The 20,334-nt window shown below is 41.0% G+C and overlaps 1 protein-coding gene across 11 annotated transcripts in view; it reads left to right on the top strand.

Annotated features, from left to right (window-relative positions):
- The window catches only part of EPB41L2 (erythrocyte membrane protein band 4.1 like 2), a 213,986-nt gene that overhangs the window by 45,472 nt on the left and 148,180 nt on the right, over nucleotides 1-20,334 (top strand). For 8 of the 11 annotated variants that reach the window (XR_009543941.1, XM_060168399.1, XM_060168389.1 and 5 more), the window contains exon 2: nucleotides 14,536-14,659. The exons of the other annotated variants lie outside the window; for them this stretch is intronic. The gene's annotated coding sequence lies outside the window, so the exon portion shown is untranslated. The remainder of the gene's footprint in view (nucleotides 1-14,535; nucleotides 14,660-20,334) is intronic. 11 annotated transcript variants of the gene reach the window in all.

The following is a 20,334-nucleotide window of genomic DNA, read 5'->3' on the forward strand; positions in this document are numbered from 1 at the left end:
GACTTAACCATAACCATAAGTCTAAAAATATCAAGTGGTGGGGAACATGTAGAGAAATTGTTATTATCATTCACTGTTGGTGAGAATATAAATTGGGACAACCATCCTGGGAGAACATTTTGGCAATATCAAGTAAAATTGACAGTATCACACTAGCCCGCATTCCACTAGGTAGGAACCCTAGAGATTCCTGTACTTTTGCACGGAGACATGGAAGAAGCGGTCATTGACATGTTATGACTTAAATATATGAACTACGTGAAGTTACATAGATGAGCACAGATAAATCTGAAAAACAGTCTTGAACTAAAAATGCAGGCTATGAATGTGATGATAATATTTATATTAAGTATGAAAGCAGTATTGAAGCTATGTCAGATAATGTCACCACCTAGCTACTGAGAGATGCAAACCTGGGCAGATATTTTCTACTCATCAGTAAAGGTTCTGGAAGCCAAAAATAGATTTTTAAAATCCGACCAGTGTTAGTTCATTGCCTCTTTTATTCCTGACAGGGTCTTCTTTACTGTGGATATGATAAACAGAGCTGCTCCTTGACCAATAATAAGCTAAGCTTTTAAAGCACTTTGCAAAACATTTTCATGTATATTTTCACTTAATTATTCTAATTGCTTTCTGAGATAATAGGCAGGATTTTAATTCTTATTCAAATTAAGTGGCATTAGTTGGACTTAACCTGAGTTTTAGTTTAGTTCTTTTTATCATAGTTTTATATTTTTCCAATACACAATTTAATGTCTAGGTGTACTTAATTTATGCAGCATAAGGAGTGATATTTTAAATATAGCTATAGTGACTGTCTAATTGGAGTGATCTAGTGTTGAGTCTTTTTTTTTTGTTTTTTTAAGTGAATAATGACTTACTAATTTATTGCGTTTTGGGGGCGGGGGTGAATACAGTTCTCAAACCTTAAATCTTAGTTCTTAAACATTAAACCTTAGTATGCACAAGAACCATCCAGTAAATTTACAGAAAACAGATTCTCTGACACCTCCCCCGCCTCCAGCCTCAGAGTTCTGCCCTTTCTCTTTCTCTGCATTACTAGATTAGTTTCTTAAGGCCTGTGAGCTTTTCTCATTCATTTTGGTATTCTCCACAGTGCATAAACAGCCTGGTGGTGTATGTGTGTGTTTCCTTACTGAGTGCTTACTAAATGTTTGCCGGATGCATTCAGGAAGAACTTCTCAGAAGTGAATACCTGGACAAAGTTAGTACTGTATTAATATTATAGATGGAGAAGACTAGAAAGACTTTTAATGCTCAAATGTTAGGTGTGTGCTGAAATTGGTTTTCAGTTAACCTGTTAAGCGTTATTTTCAAACACTCTTTTCCTAGGCAAGATCATTTAAAACCATGAGTATAAAATTCCAGGGAAGGGTTTTACTGGAAAAGGTGTAACAAAGTAAGAGTAAATGGAGAAAAAGCATGTTATTTTGCACAAGTATAGCAAGCCAGCTTGAAGGTCTTCTGTAACACAAGCTACTGCGAATTGTTCAGCCTATTGGCAGCAACACAGAAAACTGCCCTTTTCACCCTTTCCAGCACACAAATGTGGACAATTCATGGCTGGAACCTATCTTCAAGAGACTGCTGGCTTTATTGAAACCAAATGTGTATAGAGTTTTTTATTTAGACACATGAAGGATCTTCAGTGCTCTTGCCATATAGAAAGTAAACCACACAGAGATACTTAAGAAAACAAAAACACACAAAACACCCTCAACTTACTATGTGTAAAGACAGATGCAGGCTTGCCTGGTGGCGCAGTGGTTGAGAGTCTGCCTGCCGATGCAGGGGACACGGGTTCGTGCCCCGGTCCGGGAAGATCCCACATGCCGCGGAGCGTCTGGGCCTGTGAGCCATGGCCGCTGAGCCTGTGCGTCCGGAGCCTGTGCTCCGCAACGGGAGAGGCCACAACAGTGAGGGGCCTGTGTACTGCAAAAAAAAAAAAAAAAATACAGATGCAGACATCACCTATTTGGTAGTGAATACACCTCTGTCCTGTGCAGTCTTTACCCCTCTCAGTGTTAGCTGTGCTTTTTAATGTAGTAACTGCACAACAAATACTAATTGAATATAGGTGAAAGCAGGATGAGAACTGACAGAAATTAGTGACCGATTCTACATTTTTCATCTCTTTTGCTGTTTAAAAGAGTCCAATTATATTTTAGGATGAGTTTTCTAGTGGTGTGAGAAATTTAAAAATGTAACAGTAGTAAAGAAATTTTTTAATTGCCCGTTTAGCTCAAATCTGAATTAAACAGTTCGCAGGCTGAACTTTTCTGACATGGGCCAGAAAACCCATGTGTTTGAATAGTGAACTTGAGTGCTTTGACTTCTTATGCCAGGCCTCTGGATAACCTTGGGGCAGCTGTTCTTCTGTTGTTTACTTATTCGAAAGTAAGTCTTGTGAAGATGTAGGCAGTTAACTCAAGGAATGATTCTTTTTTCTTTCTTTGGTGATTGTCTTACAGCCTGTTTCATGCTGGTGTTGACTACCTCAGACCCCCCAGGGTAAAGAAATCTCTAAGAAGGAGGCCATTTCTTCCTACTCCTTCAATAGACACTTTCTCAGAAACGTTAACAATTAGATGTACTTTGAAGATGCTGTTAAGCTGATAACAGTAGTGCAGAAATCTCTTTGGTATTCTGTTTTGTGGAAGGAGATGAAAGATGGTCTGCCTTATTACTGGTTAAGGCAAGTAGTGAATGAAAGCATGTTCTCAACTAGTGCTTGTTTTACACCTGCAATTTATCTATTTAAATTGGAAAGATAACCTACAGGGTGTGCCTCCTGTACTTACTAGCTTCAGGCAAGCCAGGTCTCTTTACCTACTAGACAGGTAACATTTTGCCTTTGAATTTTCAATTTGGATTCCTTGGTTTGCCTTCTAGTTTTCTTCCCAGTATAGTCTGTAGGATTTATTTACTGGAAAAATTTAGTGTACCTTTGAAAAGGAGTTCAGAACTTGAACATATTTTAAATTACTGTTAATACTGGACTCTGAAAAATATGGTTGTCTTTTATTAAATCAAAGCAATGGGTGTGTGTAATTGAATCGAGTTTCCTTTGCTTATCATTTTTGTCTGTGTGGTTTCTGGACAGTTTCTGACATTGTACCCTTTTGGAGAAGTTACCTTTGCGTCATGATTGGAACTTGTTTGAGGTTGTAAGTCATTCTGGGGAGACAGGAAATGTTCCCTGGAAAATACTGGGCTGATTTTCTTTTTCAGTTTGTGAATTATGAGCTCGGTTCACCAGATTGCATTTTGGCATTTGACTCTCCCAGGGCAGAGTAGTGTCCAGCTTTATTTTGTGAGTAACTGCAGATGCCTTTTTGCCATTTGGGTCAGTTTGTTTGTTTGTTTATTTTGGATTTGTTTATTTATAAATGATTTGTGAAATTTTAAGCCAAATGGGATACAAAGGAATTCCTGGTTTTCAAAGGTTCTTCTTTTATTTTGCATTCAAAAGGCAATTTTGCCTTTATTTTTAGAAGTTAAATATGTTACAGCTGTTGAGGAATTTACCACCTCCTGCCCTCACCTCCGCTGAAATAATTGAAGGAGAAAAATATAGATTGATTTTGTATGCCTGAATATTAAGCTGAGACAAACTTCATCTTTGTGGCTTTATGTGATCCTTAAGACTGTAGAAAAATCCTAGATTCAAAGAGAAGATATGAGGTTTTTTTTTTTTAATCAAAAGGCAGATGTACCTACTTTGACTACTTATTTGAAACATGACAAGTTGAGAATAGTGAGAAGCCAAGGCCAATTAAGCTCAGGAAATGGCTTCACATGTTGCCTATTGCATCCTGGTCGATTTGGATAAAACAGAAACAGCTGTGATGCCAAATGCCCTGTAAATTTCAAATGCGGCGTAAAGTGTGGGGTTAGCAGTTCATGAGCTGACTTAATACAGAGCTTTGCCCACAGGTCTTCCGGTGACTTTCAGCTTTCTTCACAAAAAAGCAAGATATTTGGGGCCATTTCATATGGCTAAATGAAAAACGGTGTGTATTTGGCTCCGTTTAAAGCAAGTAGCCTTGAGAGATGGGCCTGCCTAGAAATTGACTACATTTTTGTGGGAGAACGGGTGAAAAGGGCAGTTTCCTGTGTTGCTGCCAAAAGGTCTGAACAATTTGTAGTAGCTTGTGGCTGGAAAACAACTTCTGTGAGGCAAAAACAGCAACTGCAAACTGGTTCTGGGTATGTGTGAGAAAATGCTCTTCTTTCCTACTTGATTGTTGGGCTTTGTAGAAATTTTATATAGTGAATTTTAAAACTCAACTGCTTAAAGTGGTGTTTTGGTTGACTTGGATAAAAACCTGGGGAAATATATTTGGAGGTAGCCCAAGTGGTGCATAGTGTAGTACTTAAAAAAGGGCAGAATTTATACTTTGCTTTTACTGTAACCATGGGCTTGGAGGGTAATCTGTTTTTCTCCTGCCTTAAAAAGTTCAGGTAGGGCTTCCCTGGTGGCGCAGTGGTTGGGAGTCCGCCTGCCGATGCAGGGGGCGCGGGTTCGCGCCCCGGTCCGGGAGAATCCCGTGTGCCGCGGAGCGGCTGGGCCCGTGGGTCATGGCCGCTGGGCCTGCGCGTCCGGAGCCTGTGCTCGGCGGCGGGAGAGCCCCACGTACCGCAAAAAAAAAAAAAAAAAAATGTAGGTAAATCTTGGCATCTAAGGTGTGTGTTGTTTTTACAGGAATGGATTTTTTTTACAGGAATGGATTTTTAAAGTTAACTTATTAAGCGTGTGTTTTCTTAGTTCACTTGGGCGGCGTGTTCCATTTTGTATTAGAAGTATGTTTATGAAACATATGTGAAACTACTGGCAATTACCACTTGATGGTACTGACAGTGTGCCGGGCTCCATGCTCATGTCCTTATATTGGCCATGTCGTTTACTTCTCTGGAGAGGGAAAAAGCTTAGGGTAAGTATCAGGTAACTAGAAAATGGTTGAAAGGGGCCAGGATTTGGAGTGTGGTCTGTGCGTTACTAATTGTATCAGAATAGTTACTATTTCAGATACTCATTTTGTAGAATTAAAATCTGTTAAAGATTTTTTTTTGGTAGAATGGGCTTGGATATGTGGAATAAAGATAGACTTGGTTTGATTTAGTTTTAATGTTTTCACTAAACTCTTTTTCAGTTGCAGCTTTCACCAGACCTGAGCATCTGTATACTTATTGTTGTCTAAATGCTCCAGACTTTACTTTTTTGGCCTTAATTTTGACCTCCCTCTTCTGTTGGGGATATCTGTTAGCTTTCCGTTAAACTGCAATAGCTGATTAAGGCATCACCCTTTTAATATTTTGCCCTGTTCATGAACATCAGTGTCTTCTTTATTTAGTAAATAGGCTGGTGCTCATAATTTAGCACAGTGATTCTCATCCGGGATGGGGATGGGTAGGTGATTTTTGTTCTGTAGGGAACATTTGGCAATGTCTGGAGACTTTTTTTTTTTTTTTTTTTAGGTACGCGGGCCTCTCACTGCTGTGGCCTCTCCCATTGCGGAGCACAGGCTCTGGACGCGCAGGCCCAGCAGCCATGGCTCACGGGCCCAGCCGCTCTGCGGCATGTGGGATCCTCCCGGACTGGGCCCGAACCCACGTCCCCTGCATCGGCAGGCGGACTCCCAACCACTGTGCTACCAGGGTAGCCCTGGAGACATTTTTGATTGCCATGACTTGATGATGCACTACTAGCATCTCTGTGTAGAGGCCAGGAATGCTGCTAAACATCCTACGATGCACAGGACAGCTCTTCAGACAACGAAGAATTATCTGGCCAAAATGTCAGGAGTGCAGAGGTTGAAATACCCTGACCTAGCTAACATAGGGCACAGACCAAATCTTATTAGAAACTGTTTCTGTGAGATTTATTTTTTAAAATTTATTTAATTAATTAATTTATTTTTGGCTGTGTTGGGTCTTCTTTGCTGTGCATGGGCTTCTTATTGCGGTAGCTTCTCTTGTTGCAGAGCACGAGTTTCAGTAGTTGTGGCTCGCGGGGTCTAGAGTGCAGGCTCAGTAGCTGTGGCGCCTGGGCTTAGTTGCTCCGCGGCATGTGGGATCTTCCCGGACCAGGGCTCGAACCGCGTTCCCTGCATTGGCAGGTGGCTTCTTAACCACTGTGCACCCAGGGAAGTCCTGTGAAATTTTTTTTTAAATAAAAAAACAACTCTGTTAATTTGGCAAGTTTTTATTCTCTTTTCCAGAGGTGGCGGAAGAGGCTATCCATCTGTCTGCTCACCTAGCCCTAAGCCAAATGACACAAGTTGACCTTGTGCTGGATTCTGTCTTCTAGCTGCTCCTTATCTTCATCCCCTATGCTGACCTAGACGAGGTCACACCGTCAACTATTATCTGCCATTATCTTAGCCAGGATTAGTTGACTACCTATTAAGAATGGTACATGAAATACCTTAGCTTGGGGTGGGAGAAAAGCAAAAGAATGGAAGGAATACCCACCAAAGTTTTGTCTGGGATGAAGATCGTAGTGTGCCTCTCACCGTTATATTGAGTTCAGAGGTTACAATTGTGAGTGATCTTCATAGGCCCACACATACCTACAGTGCCAACTGTTGACTAGCTTTTGTAAACTGAAAACAAATAGAATGGATGAATGGAATTTTCAGATAATCTGAAGAAGAAGAAATCTCTAGGTCCAGTAGCTATCGCATAGCTGTCATATTGGTAGGGAAATTGACTGACTTTTGCATTTTGTCTTGTGAATTCTTGGGCCTAACCTTTGTGATTTTGATTAAATGTAACAAGTTGCAAGGAGCAACCTGTACCGTATCTTGATGTCTTTGCAAGTACTTGGGATGCTGTACCTCCTTTCTTTGCATCTTCATCCTTCAGAGATGGATTTCACCATCATTCTCTGCTCGTCTGCTTTTTTGCAGGTTGCTTTAAGTAGGTATTTCTCAGAGTGAATTGTAATCATTGGCTTCCTCTCCTGCGGCCCTTACTAGGTTATGTGTCCCAGCACAGTGCTCGGTATATAGTGGCCATTCCCCACACATGGAGTGGATGAAAGGAGGAGGAGGGGGAGGGAGGAGGAAGAAACACCTTAGGAATCTTAAAACTCGGTAACAGAAGACAGTTGGTAGAGCTTTGGAAACTCAGGGGCTGGGAAAGGAGCCTAAGTAAGTGAAGGGTGGGAATTGTTACGTTAACATGACCTTATTGGTGTTGCTTGTGCTGTGCACATTTTTTTTTTTTTTTTTAAATGTTAGCAGTCTGGGTGACTGAGGCGGGAAGGCTAGCCCGTGGCCTCGGCCATATCTGCAGGTCTAAGTGGTGTTCATGTCTTTGACCTGAGGTTCCTCTAAGCTAAATTACCCTCTTGCTCTGAAGGGCATATAGCCTTTGCATGTTCTCAAATCTGCCTATTTTCTGGCATATGTGATTTCAGTCTAGATTTCTCAACTGAGTAGTCAGGTCGTGTACAGCCCCCCTCCAGCAAGAACTGAGATAGGTAGGTAGGTAGATACATAGATAGATAGATATTGGCTGCGTTGGGTCTTCATTGCTGTGTGCGGGCTTTCTCTAGTTGCGGTGAGCAAGGGCTACTCTTCGTTACAGTACACGGGCTTCTCATTGCAGTGGCTTCTCTTGGCGTGGATCACGGGCTCTAGGTGCGTGGGTTTCAGTAGTTACGGCACACGGGTTCAGTAGTTGTGGCTCGTGGGCTCTAGAGCGCAGGCTCAGTAGTTGTGGCGCACGGGCTTAGTTGCTCCGCGGCACGTGGGATCTTCCCGGAGCAGGGATCGAACCTGTGTCCCCTGCATTGGCAGGCAGATTCTTAACCACTGTGCCACCAGGGAAGTCGCAGGAACTGAGTTTTAAAGTGATAGAAATAACCCTTGAAACCCTGCAGTGATTTCCCTGTGGCAGCTCTCTTACAGCACATTGAGTTCTGGTCTTGACCTTTTATTGCCTCCTTGGGCAAATTTGCTTCCTTAGCTTTCACTTCTCCTGGCCCTTGAATTTCAAGAGACACAGCTTTATTTTACTCTGGGGTTTATTATGTGCCTGAGTGCCACTGTTAGTGGCCTGGGTTAGAATAAACAGCAACTCTGTAATGCACCTGTTTTGTCTTTCTGTTGAATTACATAAAAACATTTATTAGACATTTTGATTCAAAATAGAGATAATTATGGGAAAAGCTGTTTCTTTCAGCAAAAGGCCCACTAGCCAGGCACCAGTGCTTATCGCTGTGGCCATGCCGTTGGACTTGTCCCTTGCAAATTGAACATGCCTGATTGCACAGGTGTTTGCATGGCTGAACAAATTATATTTGGACAATGAACTGTTATGCCTGACAGTGATTAGAGAGGCAGGGCAGAGTTGTACATGGACTACTTTGGTAAGAGAATTGAGGAGAGAATATTACCAAACATTTTTGTAAGATAAGAGAAAACCAAGACTTATTCTTTTCTTCTCTAATGGTTAAATGCCCTTAAACGTGTTAATATTGGAAGTCAGCCTTGTACTGGGCAGATTTTTTAAGAAAAAGAATGGCTAGTAACTTTTTTATTTCTTATAACATTGACTTTGTTGAACACTCTCTGGTTTTCCTTATTGGAGGACAGCTGTAGTAAGATTGTGGCTGAGATCATAGGAAGATCCAATATCCAGTGTCATATATTTTTTGTCTGTCATTTTTTTGGCTTTATGTGTAAGTGTGAAATCTATGTCCAGGAGAGTGGCGGTGTGCATTGACTAGGAAACTGTCGTAGGATATGTCTGGAGATCTCTAAGAGTCCTGTTAAAGTTCGTGGCTGTGAATTTGAATGGAGAAAAGTTATCATCATCACATGTTTTTTGTTTGGCGGCATGGGTGCAAGGCTGAAGTAGGGCCAGAGTTAGGTGGAGCCACAGAGCACACAGATGTGCTGGAGGACAGCAGGGCTGGGAGCTGAGGGTCTAGTGGTGGCCCGTGGAATCCAAGCTGCAGAAGGAGGGTAGTGAAGACAGGGCAGCGGGAAGGTGGTGGAGGCACAGGCTGCTCAGGGCCAAAGTAGTTGGGGGTGGTGGTTCAAGAAGCAGGGCGGAAGGGGATCAAAGGTTGGGACGAACGAAAATGAGATAATGGTAGAATCATATATAGGACTGGGGCAGGATTTTCCAAGAAATCATTTTAGAAGGTCATGGCTGGCATTTAGAAAATGAATAAACAACATGAGAGTTGGGGCCTTATCTAGCCTACACAGAATTTTACCTGAAGTGAAAAAAGAAGGCTTCCCCTTTGGGAGAAGCTTTCCATCAGCAGTTATCGTACCTTGGATCCACCTCCCTGGCTGGAGCGGAGCTCTGCCACTGCAGGAATCTTCCCCTTGGGAGAAGAAAGAGAAAGGGGAGTGGAAGGAAAGAGGTGCCCCTTTTCCGCTGAGGCAGCCCGCTGGCAGGGAGAAGGCTCACTGCGGAGAGGGGCTAGGGCTGGATTTGGCACAGACTGCCTAGGCTTAGGCCTGATCAGAGCGACCATTTGAAAACTGTGTTTCCATTAAAACTGGGTGTGTTTACTGTGTATTTGTGAACTGGGTTGGGATGTAAATGTTTTACTCTGGGTCACAAAAAAATTGAAAGCTAGTGTTTGGGAAGCGTGGGAATGGGTAACTGAGGGTGCGGAGGGCAGGATCATGGGGTTCACTTTTAAAGTAGGGACCAACGTGCACGCATGTGCGCACACGCACACACACACACACCCCCTCTGCTCTTCTGCTCTGTGCCTTAGAGAAAGGAGTAGGTAGGAGTACGGGTAATAAAAACGATTTCGATTTGGAATGCATTCCAGGTTTGGGATTCAGCCCACCTCTCCCCTAGTAGAGACTACACGTGGTCGGGTGGTAGAGAAGAGTATGACCCAGGTATCGATTGACCTTCTGGCTCAGCACTGGGTCTGTGGAGCTTCCCTGTCAGACTGAGGGAAATAGATTGGAAAAAAGTCGGCGTGTGGGTCATCGCCAAGATCCTGTAATTCTGGAAAAGCTGTGGGGTGAGGAGAGGGGGCTTTTGATGTGCTCTGGGTCATAGGGAGAGAGCTTTCTGCAACTTAGAGTTACGGTGACCACATAACACGTAATCAGCCGTAGAAAATTGAAAATTAATTTTTAGAGGGTTGTGAGGGGACAAAACTCAGTAAAAGATCAAGCAGACAGTTGTGGGAATTGTGAGATATAAGTTCCGGCTTCTTTCTCCTTCTGCTGTCTCGATGATTTTTAAAAAAACATTAGCATTAGCATCCCAGTGTGATCTTGGCTTTGCCTTTAGAAACGTGAAGCAGACAAACACATCTGGATGTTCCTGGTCCATCTCCCATTGCTGTGAGTAGTAAAATCTTGACAGTAAATTGTAAGGCCTTGTGTGGCTTTCTAGACTGAACTCTGGGAGGTGGAGAGTTTCGTTTCCCTTCGTATTGGACCATGTTGGTCAGGCGTTGGCAGTGGGAAGCAGGTGGCCGCAGTTCCATGGCTCTTAAAAAAGGGATCAGGGCACTGTGGAGTGGGGAGTTAGGTGGTTTGGGCAGAGGCTCAGTTTCCCGCGGATCTTTATTCCCAGTTTCTAAGAGTTGCCATGCCAGACCCTGGTCAGGTACCCGATCTCTGGGTGGGCCCCTGGCTGGAGCAGTGGTGGGATCAGGATTCTTCATCAGGCTGTCTAGTGTGAATGAAGGAGGGCAGAAAGGGTCATCCCTCACTCATTCTTCTGGGGAGCAAATGTATTTTAGTTGAAACTCCTTATGTGTGTTTTCCTTAGAAGTGTTAAAATTTGCAGTTAAGTTTTCAAGTACTTTCAGGTGTGTTATAGATTAATTGGACCTTCTTAAGCAGGCTTGGGGAGTTAATATTCCCTTTAATGACTGTTTCTGCCGGGGAAAGATAATAATAGCTAACATTTACTTAGAGTTTACTTTATGTCAGAAACCGTCATTCTATATTATCTTATCTGTACAGATAGCCAGGAATTAGATTTTCTTAGCTTCATTTTACAGAATAAGGATTGAGGCTCTCATCTCCAGCTTCACTTTTGTCATCCTCATCTCATTCCCCCAGTGTGCTCACTCTGTCCCCAACCAAGTCCTCACTTCATCTTGGGTTGGCGTGCATGTATGTTTTTTTTTCCCCCCAGTGCAATGACTCAAAATCTGGCCGATCATGAGTCAGGGATTGCCTATTGACAGGCATGCAGAATTAGTCCTTCTCAGGCCTGCTGGATGTTAAAGAACGGTTTAGAGCTGCTCAAGTTTGACTTTCAAGGATGGTGCTGATTGTATCTGCTGTGCTCTACGAAATGTTTAAAGCTAAAAAGTTGTAAATGCTGGATTCCTAAGCAGGGTACAGTCAAGTGTGACTGTGAGGTTTCTTGGGCCAGGAAAGACTGTGTTTTATGTTAAATAGCATTGGGTGGCCTAAGCTGCATTCCAGAGACAGTTCAGAGCCATGGCTGGTAATGACATCACCTCCACAGGTGCCAAATCATTCTTTTTTTTTTTTTTTCCAATATAGGCTGCCCATGCCTTTTCTTTTCTTTTCTTTTTTTTTTTTTAAAGGACGTTTAAGTACTGCTGTGAGGTTTTGTTGCAAAATAAGTATGAAATCCAATTCTGGGTGTGTGTGTGGAAGTAGGGAGATGAAAATACAGTGCTTTGGGAAAACCACGCACTTCCAGAAATTCCAGTTTTAGGTTACTCGCGTTCAGTCACTCCCAAGAGATTTTTACGGGGAAGGGTAGGGACAGAGGAGGGGATTCAGACTAGATGAGAAAAGTAGTTGTGGAAAAACAAAGTTGAGGGGCTTTCCCCCTCTACTTTCCCCCTAATCCAAGACGGACCTGTCATGTTTCCAAGAGAACTCTGATTTCCAGTGTATTTCGTAGAGGCTGAAGAGTTCTGATTCCAAATGTCAAGCTTGGATTCAAGGGATTGAATCTTTTTCATGATAAATGTATGTGTTTGTTGAATAGAACTTGGAATACAGAGAAACAAATAATAAAAGCCAGCCTCATTCCTATTTTCAGACATAATCACTTAATATTATATTGTTTTTATTATTTATAACCGTACATTCAGTGGTTTAAATACTTCAGTAAATGCACATTTGTATACGTTTCACAAAGTAGGGCTCATACTATATGTTTGGTTTTGCCGTGCCAAGGAGTTTTTTTAGAATGTAGAACTTTAGAACTATGAGGTACTTTAAGAGGTAATGAGTCCTCCCTGTCTTTATTTTATAGATGAGAAAATTTAGTAAAATGAAGTTAAATGACTTGATCTTAATTCCCATGACTTTCAGAGCTGGAATTAGAACTGGTTCCACCTAGCCCAGTATACTTTTAACTATGCCATTCTGCCTATTTTACTGGTGAAAATTTGTGAAGTATTATCCTCTAGGATAAATTAGAAAGCATTGCCCCAGAGAATTTATTTAATCCATCTCATATAACTTTGAGTCTGAAAAAAAGTGAAACATTGAGACTACACAAACACACCTGTGTACTTAAATTAATTTGCCCCAAGTGATTTGGAGAAGTTTAGAAACCATTATGAGATGGCTGGATTGCTGCTCTTCTAGGATTATTTGATGTGAACCTGAAAGGAGTGAAGCTGAAAAATGTATGTTTTACACTAAGCATAAGTGTCTCTGAAGTGTTTCTTTTCTGCCATGTTAAAACAATAAATGTCTTCAAACTTTTTAGTGGTTTTGCCAAACTGTTAGTTATCATCTCCTATGCCAGATTTCTTCTACTCTGGAATTATATTAGCCTTATTTTGCTGAATTCCTGTAGTTCTTAGCTGTATAATTCCTTTGGCAATTTCTCACACAAGTCTTAATGGCATTTCTTCAACTGTTATCTTGAAATGTGGGCACATTATGAATGTTAACTTTCCACGGGGTTGTGTGAATGAGCAGTCTGGACTTTCAGCTCCTCAAGGACAAGGATGTTGTCTTGTTACTTTCCTTCTTTCCTTCTACCTCTCTCCCCTCTGCTTTGTCTCATCTCCATAGTACTAGCAGAGCACCTTGTAGGCTCACCGTATTATTACTAAAACTTGGTAAAAGAGTTCTGAACGCAGTTAAGGCAAATTAGGGAACATGGCCTCCTCTCTCCTCTCTGTGAGTTGACAGTCCTGCGGGTAATGCGGATTTCAGGGATATCTCTGTAGAAAAAGCAAGTCTAGCATGATTTGCACATTGCGCTTGTCAGTGGGTATTAGATGTCCTCTTTAAGGCAGTTGTTATGGATTCAGACAATATACGGGCACACACAGCCTCAGACCCGCCGTCACCTCTGTTTGACCTCAGTTAATCTAGAAGAAACCATATAAAACAGCTGACGGGAGGGCTCCTGGAGGGCTGTCTGGAAAGTAGGTGATGGAGAATCCTGTTTTTGTTTTTCTTGGAAAAATTTCTCTACAAGAAGTCTTCAGCGTATTAAATTCTGCATCTTGAAGACCTACGATTTTGTACATTTCTTGACTTTTTGTATTGAGAGAATTGAAGGTGGGATGAGGGGAATGAAGAAACTTAGTGTTGAAAATCTCAGGAGTAGGGAGTGGGGAAGAAAGGAAATAATTGCTGGGATATATTTGTAGTTGGGGGAAGAAGGAAAGGGAGTAAGAATGGAAAGAGATCGAGAAATAAGGATGAATAGCCAAATATTAGGGTGGGGACAAAATCTGAATGTCATTTGGCAAAGTTGATTATACTTTTGGTTTTTTTCCAGAGGTTTTTCAAATGATTGGGGTGGGTGGGGAAATTCCACTAGAGATGACAGCTTAAGTGTTGGAGGAATATAATGGAAATAGTCTGAGTGACTAAAGTAGGAAGAAACAGAATTAAGAAAAGTCTGTTTCTTTCTTTTTTTCTGGCAGTGCTCTGCGTTTCTTATGATGCTGTACTTAATTTATTCCAAACAGTTTGTTCAGTGTAGTGTGAAGAATCTCCTTTTTGATCAACTCCTTTTTTTCCTGTCTCTAAGCTGCTTGCCTTAGAATAGGTGTGGAGGCCTCCATCACCCAACTTGCTCACTGTGGAGAAGTGTTAGGACGTAGAACGTGGGATGCAAAAGGAGACCAATTCTAGGAGCTGGCAGCACCCGCGTCACTCAGGGACCAAGTACACTTGTATGATGTGTGTGCGCACACAAGTGTGTTCTTTTCCCTTAAAGAAGTCTCGTGTTGCTAGAGTGTGATCTTATTTGTCTTGCGAAGTCTTTTTAAATTCATTATATTTAAGTAATAATGGCTCTGCATACTTTCCAGCTGTTTGGAGTTATTTTCCACCTGTTTCTGTTTGGTTCAGTGAAAAGAGGAAAATAATTTGGGAATTAATTTTACAATTGGAAAAGGAACACTACCTCCTAAAGACATTTATGTTTACCAGTGGGTTCTAATATCAGTCGTATTATTTCCTGACCTGGGGCTGGGCCGCTTCTGACATAAGCGTTAGGAACTGAATTGTGTCAGCACTGCTACTTAAGGCGTTTATCTTAATCCAGGCGTCCTTGGATCGTGCCAGCGAGCAGGTGGGAGCAAGGTGGTAGCAGTGATCGCAGAGCTGGGCTTCACGTGTGAGTTCCGAGGAGTTCGGGTGGTTACCCAGTGAATCCATTCCTGGTAAATGTGAGTCGGTGTTTTTCTTTAGATGCTCTGTTTTGACCACATGAGAGGCAGTGGTATTTAAGTTATTTACAGTGTCATTCTCCTAAGACGGAATGAATATCCCTGAATTCTATCTCACAAGGCCCTGTTATGCAGCAAAGGTAGGTAAAGGATGACTACCAGTGAGGTACCAGCCGCAGAGCTGGTTGAGACACGGTCCAGATTTTGGTATTTGGGTTGGTTGGCTTTTCTGGAAGATAAACTTATATTGTGTTTATATAGGTATATCCTAAAAGTTCTTTGTGACTGTTACACAATATATTTAAGTGTTCCAGAAGAATAAAATAGTGTGTTTCTTGTCTTACGGCTTCGGTCTGATAGGCACGGCTGCTGCTTTCTTGCGCGGGTACCTCTTCACTTTTTCCTTGTTCCTGCTTTCCGCCCTCATTTTCTGTGCCACCTTGAGCGGTGAAAGGAAGATCTTGCACACTTCCATCTGATAAATGCTTTGCATGAAGGAGAGATTATGACAATGCTTGTAGTTTAAAAAAAAAAAAGCCACTAGTCTACATTTTTTTTTTTTTTTTTTTTTTTTTTTTTTTTTTACTGTTTTTAAGCCTGAGGTGCGTTGGGAAAGGAAAAACCAAGAGGAAAGCATGTTTTGGGAAAATGAGCTGCATTTGAGAAAATGCTGAGGGGCAAATTCATTCAGAAACGTGAGCTCATCACCTGGTTGATGTAATAAGTTCATGCAAATGAGAAATACCTGGCCAGGAGGTTAGGTTGCTGCCTTTTCTTACAATATTCTTTAAAAAAAAAAAAAAAAAAATCCCTCAGTCACTTAGCTCAGTTTAGAATTTCTTAGATTCTTTGGTGTTTGTTATACAAAGGATTGGCTACATTATTTTTTCAGGCACCTCCCAGACCTAAACTTACATGATTCAGGAGGACTGTATATCCCAAAACATATTATCATAGGACTTATTTCAGAGCCATTTCTATTTTCTTCTTGCTTCTCTTAGAATTCGGTACCTTTTTGAAGATAACAACCTTTTAGGTAAGTCTTAACCCCTGAGAACCAATCATGCAGGTGAAGATAGTAAGTCCTACACTCCTCACATTTTCCTCGTATGAATCTTAAAAGATGGCATGAGATTTCTCATTATAAATGTGCCAAAATAGTGTTTATTCCATCAGAGTGTCGTTTAGTTTAATATTAGGCTTACTTTATTGAATCATTAAGGTGATTATCTTGGATAAGAGAAAAATAAGATGATGATGCCTGGAATTGTTTGGAAAAATAGGTGCCCTCGGTTTCTGTTTTTAGAGGTGTTTTCTTATGCCCTCATTTTTTTCTACCCAAATGGGGACTAAGCATAACTTTGTACAAAGTGGTGTGTGTTTTGCTCTGGGGGATACAGAGATGATGAGTAAGACAGACTTGTTAAGTATGGTGGGTAAGATGTGGGCATAGGGCCAGTACTGTAGAAAAGTGCTGAGCTCTGGAAGCGGGGAAGGGAGTGCTGTGGGCATCTGGAGGAGGGAAGGATGGCAGGGAAGTCTTTGGCAAGGCCATAGCCTGGTAACTGGATTTTGCCCGATGGTGGTGGTGATGGGCATGCTTCTCAGTTTGCTCACTTCTCAGAAGAGTCTGGAGGAGTGAGCCTGGAGTCTCTTGGCTTTTCCCTCCTCAACAATAGAAATCATCATGGATAGTATCAGGGCCTGCATGTCAGGTGGAAGACTGGGTTTTTTTCCTGCAGTTACTGAGGTTTTCCAAACAGGTGAATTATGTGATCAGAACTGGAGTTTAGGAAGATGAGGGGGGTAGCCCTGTTCAAAGTAGGGCTAACAAATTTATGAGAAACTATTAGTTATGAGAAAAAATTTACCTGTTGGTAGTTTATTTATTGGTTTTACTTACTTTAATCAGAGTCTACTGTTTGTAATTATAACTGCGTTTTTTTCCTACAGTACAAAAATCATCAAACTGTTTTTTAGGGCATTCTCCACTGAAGATAACTAAGTACATATACTTCAGGTAAATGTGAGGAACCTTCTCCACCAAATATATTTAGATATTTATTTTGTAATTAATCCTGGCTCTTGGCATTCTCTTGCTGGTTTATTTTTCTGAAGGCATTTCTTAAGCCCTTCTCATAACAGTGTTTTGAAGACATTGCTTGATGGAGTGGGTGTATCCCAATTTCCTCTCTACCTCCAATTTATTAAGCATTTACTTCCATTTCAGTATGCTATTTTAGGACATTTCTTGTCCCATTTTTGACAGTAGTTTGTCTTTAATCCTTGTGAACATTATTTGATGTTGTTAGTCTTGAAATTCAAAGTAAGGTGTCTTGGAAAGAAAGTCAGAATTTCATAGCTAATAAGTGAAAGAGTTGGAATCAAAACTCACATCTGCCCATTACTGAATCATTTTATACTGAGTCATTTTACATCTACAAGTCTCAATTTCCTTATCTGTAAAATGGAGGCATTGACAGTACATTTTTAATACAATGTCTTTGGGAAGTTAAGCGAAATGATAAGTGTGCTGGCATAGCTTATTTATAAGCCATCTCTTAAACAAAATGAATTATAGATGCACAGTGTTTATGAATCTAACATCGTTAATTCAACTGATCTGTAATTTTACATTTCTAATTTTAAAGTTATTTTTCTTTTCAGATTTACAATTTGAAATTACCCAACTTTTAAAACTTTAAGCACTCTTTTACTTTTCGGTACTATAATGAGTGAAACTTGTATTCTCAATAGTTTCTTTCAATTCTTCTCCACAGACTGTCATTCTACACGTTGAGCTCTGTTTTGTGTTAATTTTTACTGCCTTCCCCCCCTGAAATAAAATAGTCCTGTAATGTCCTAGTGGAAACATTGTTCTCTTTGTTTGGGCTAAAGAAGTGCCTTTGTCATTCCTTTGAGACATTCTGCAGATGCCATTTTGCAGTTCTGAAAAATATGTCGCTGTCCTCCTTGCTGCTGTGTTAAATTGTGTGTGTGTATGGCTTGGTATTTTAATGAAGTTGTAGTGAAAACTTGACAGTGATACTTGTCATATGATGATAAAATAAAGAAAGGTTCTTTCCTGATTCAACGTAGATACGTGTTCCCTGTCTATAGTGCTGTGTGGTCTGAAAGTAGACCCCTCCTGCACTCAGATGTTTGATGCTTTTTGACTAACTTCATAGGAAACTGTTAAAACAACTTCTTCTGACATGTACTGCTTTTTAAAGATCTCTTAATTTATATGTTCTGAATAGCATTTTAAGTGGCAAGTACACAGTCTAATTTGCTAAGTGGCTTTAATCCTTGTAGTAAGAAGTGGGGCAAAAATCTTTTGGGAAATTACCCGATAAAATCCAGGAAATTCCTTTCATTCTTTTAAATCCAGTTAAAATCTAACTTTAAAAAAAGGCCTCTGATGTAACAGTGTCTGAAAGCATGTGCTTCTTAGAGTAATTTCTTATAGACAGTGCCAAGCTCAAGGAAGAATGGCATGAATGTACCTCTGTGTTTTAGGTAAATCTATACCACATGGCACATGACCAGTTTATTATAACTTTGCTGGGACTTAGTCATCCTGTTTTGTACTGCTTTAAAAGTGCTAAAGCAGGAGTATAGAAATAAAGGGAGAAAGCTTCATATTTTTTATTTTAATGGACTTAATCTATTAAGATATTTCTTAATTATAATATGTTCAGTGGAGAAAACTTGGTGATATAGAAAAATACAAATAAAGCAAAATTTCCCATTGCCCACATTCAGAAACAACCATTGTTACCGTTTTGGTTGAGCATTTCCAGTGTTTTATCTGTGAACACATAGGTTAAAATCAGAGCATTATCCTTTTTTTTTAAATGATTCTTTAAAAAGTTTTTAATTTTATTTATTTATTTTTGGCTGCGTTGGGTCTTTGTTGCTGCACGCGGGCTTTCTCTAGTTGCGGTGAGCGGGGGCTACTCTTCGTTGCAGTGCGCAGGCTTCTCATTGTGGTGACTTCTCTTGTTGTGGAACACAGTTGCAGACCACAGGCTCTAGACGCATGGGCTTCAGTAGTTGTGGCTTGTGGGCTCTAGAGCGCAGGCTCAGAAGTTTTGGCACACGGGCTTAGTTGCTCCGTGGCATGTGGGATCTTCCCCGACCAGGGCTCGAACCCATGTCCCCTGCATTGGCAGGCAGATTTTTAATCACTGCGCCACCAGGGAAGCCCCAGCATTATCTTTTTAAACCTGCTTATTTTTCCTTGGCAAAAATACAGTGAATGTATCTAAACTTTTTTTTTAAATTGTGAAGTATAGTTGATGTACAGTATTGTTAATTGCAAGTGTACAGCAAAGTAATTCGGTTAAACATATGTATATATCTATATTCTTTTAAAAATTCATTTCCATTATAGTTTATTACAGGATATAGAATATTGTTTTCTGCACTATACAGTAAATCCTTGTTGTTTTTCTATTTTATATATGATAGTGTACATCTGTTAATCCCATACTCCCAGTTATTCCTCCCTCCCTTCCCCTTTGGTAACTGTAAGTTTGTTTTCTGTGTCTGTAAATTCTTTTTTTTTAATATAAATTTATTTATTATGGCTGCGTTGGGTCTTCATTGTTGCATGTGGGCTTTCTCTAGTTGCGGTGAACAGGGGCTACTCTTCGTTGAGGTGCGCAGGCTTCTCATTGCGGTGGCTTCTCTTGTCATGGAACACAGGTTCTAGGTGCGCGGGCTCAGTAGTTGTGGCTCGCCGGTTCTAGAGCGTAGGCTTAGTAGTTGTGGTGCAGGGGCTTAGTTGCTCTGCAGCATGTGGAATCTTCCCGCACCAGGGATCGAACCCCTGTCCCCTGCATTGGCAGGTGGATTTTTTTTTTTTTTTAAACATCTTTATTGGAGTATAATTGCCCTACAATGGTGTGTTAGTTTCTGCTTTATAACAAAGTGAATCAGCCATACATATACATATATCCCTATATCTCCTCCCTCTTGTGTCTCGCTCCCACCCTCCCTATCCCATCCCTCTAGGTGGTCACAAAGCACCTAGCTGATCTCCCTATGCTATGCGGCTGCTTCCCACTAGCTATCTGTTTTATGTTTGGTAGTGTATATATGTCCATGCCACTCTCTCACTTCGTTCCAGCTTACCCTTCCCCCTCCCCGTGTCTTCAAGTCCATTCTCTACGTTGGCAGGCGGATTCTTAACCATTGCACCACCAGGGAAGTCCTGTAAATCCTTAAGATAGTAGTACTTAATTTTGGGAATGTTACTCTGTAGGGCATTCATGCATTAGATGGACTCACTTGAAAGTTCTCAGTTAGTAGAAAGTCCGTGCATTTATTGCCTAAAGATATACGAGTCAGAAAAGGATAGGCTAATCATTTTGGATGTTTTCCAGGATCATAAAAGCATAATAAGTCTATATTAGAGCTGTTAAGAAGCCTTTGAAACAAGTAAAGATCTGATCACATAAGCCCTGGCTTGTCCTGGACAGCTGGCTCACTGATTTCCAACAAGAGCTGATTCTGCTGTGGCCCGACTCCTGTCGTCTGGGGCAGAGGTACACAGGGATTACAGTGTGTGTATATGTCTAGCCATCAGCTGGGCTTGTTTTAGACAGTGATACCAAGCCCTGTGTCATCCCATTCCATCTGTTTCTTTTAAAAATAAATATACAATTGGT

Source organism: Lagenorhynchus albirostris, chromosome 12 (assembly GCF_949774975.1).
Source record: "Lagenorhynchus albirostris chromosome 12, mLagAlb1.1, whole genome shotgun sequence".
Lineage (NCBI taxonomy): Eukaryota > Metazoa > Chordata > Mammalia > Artiodactyla > Delphinidae > Lagenorhynchus > Lagenorhynchus albirostris.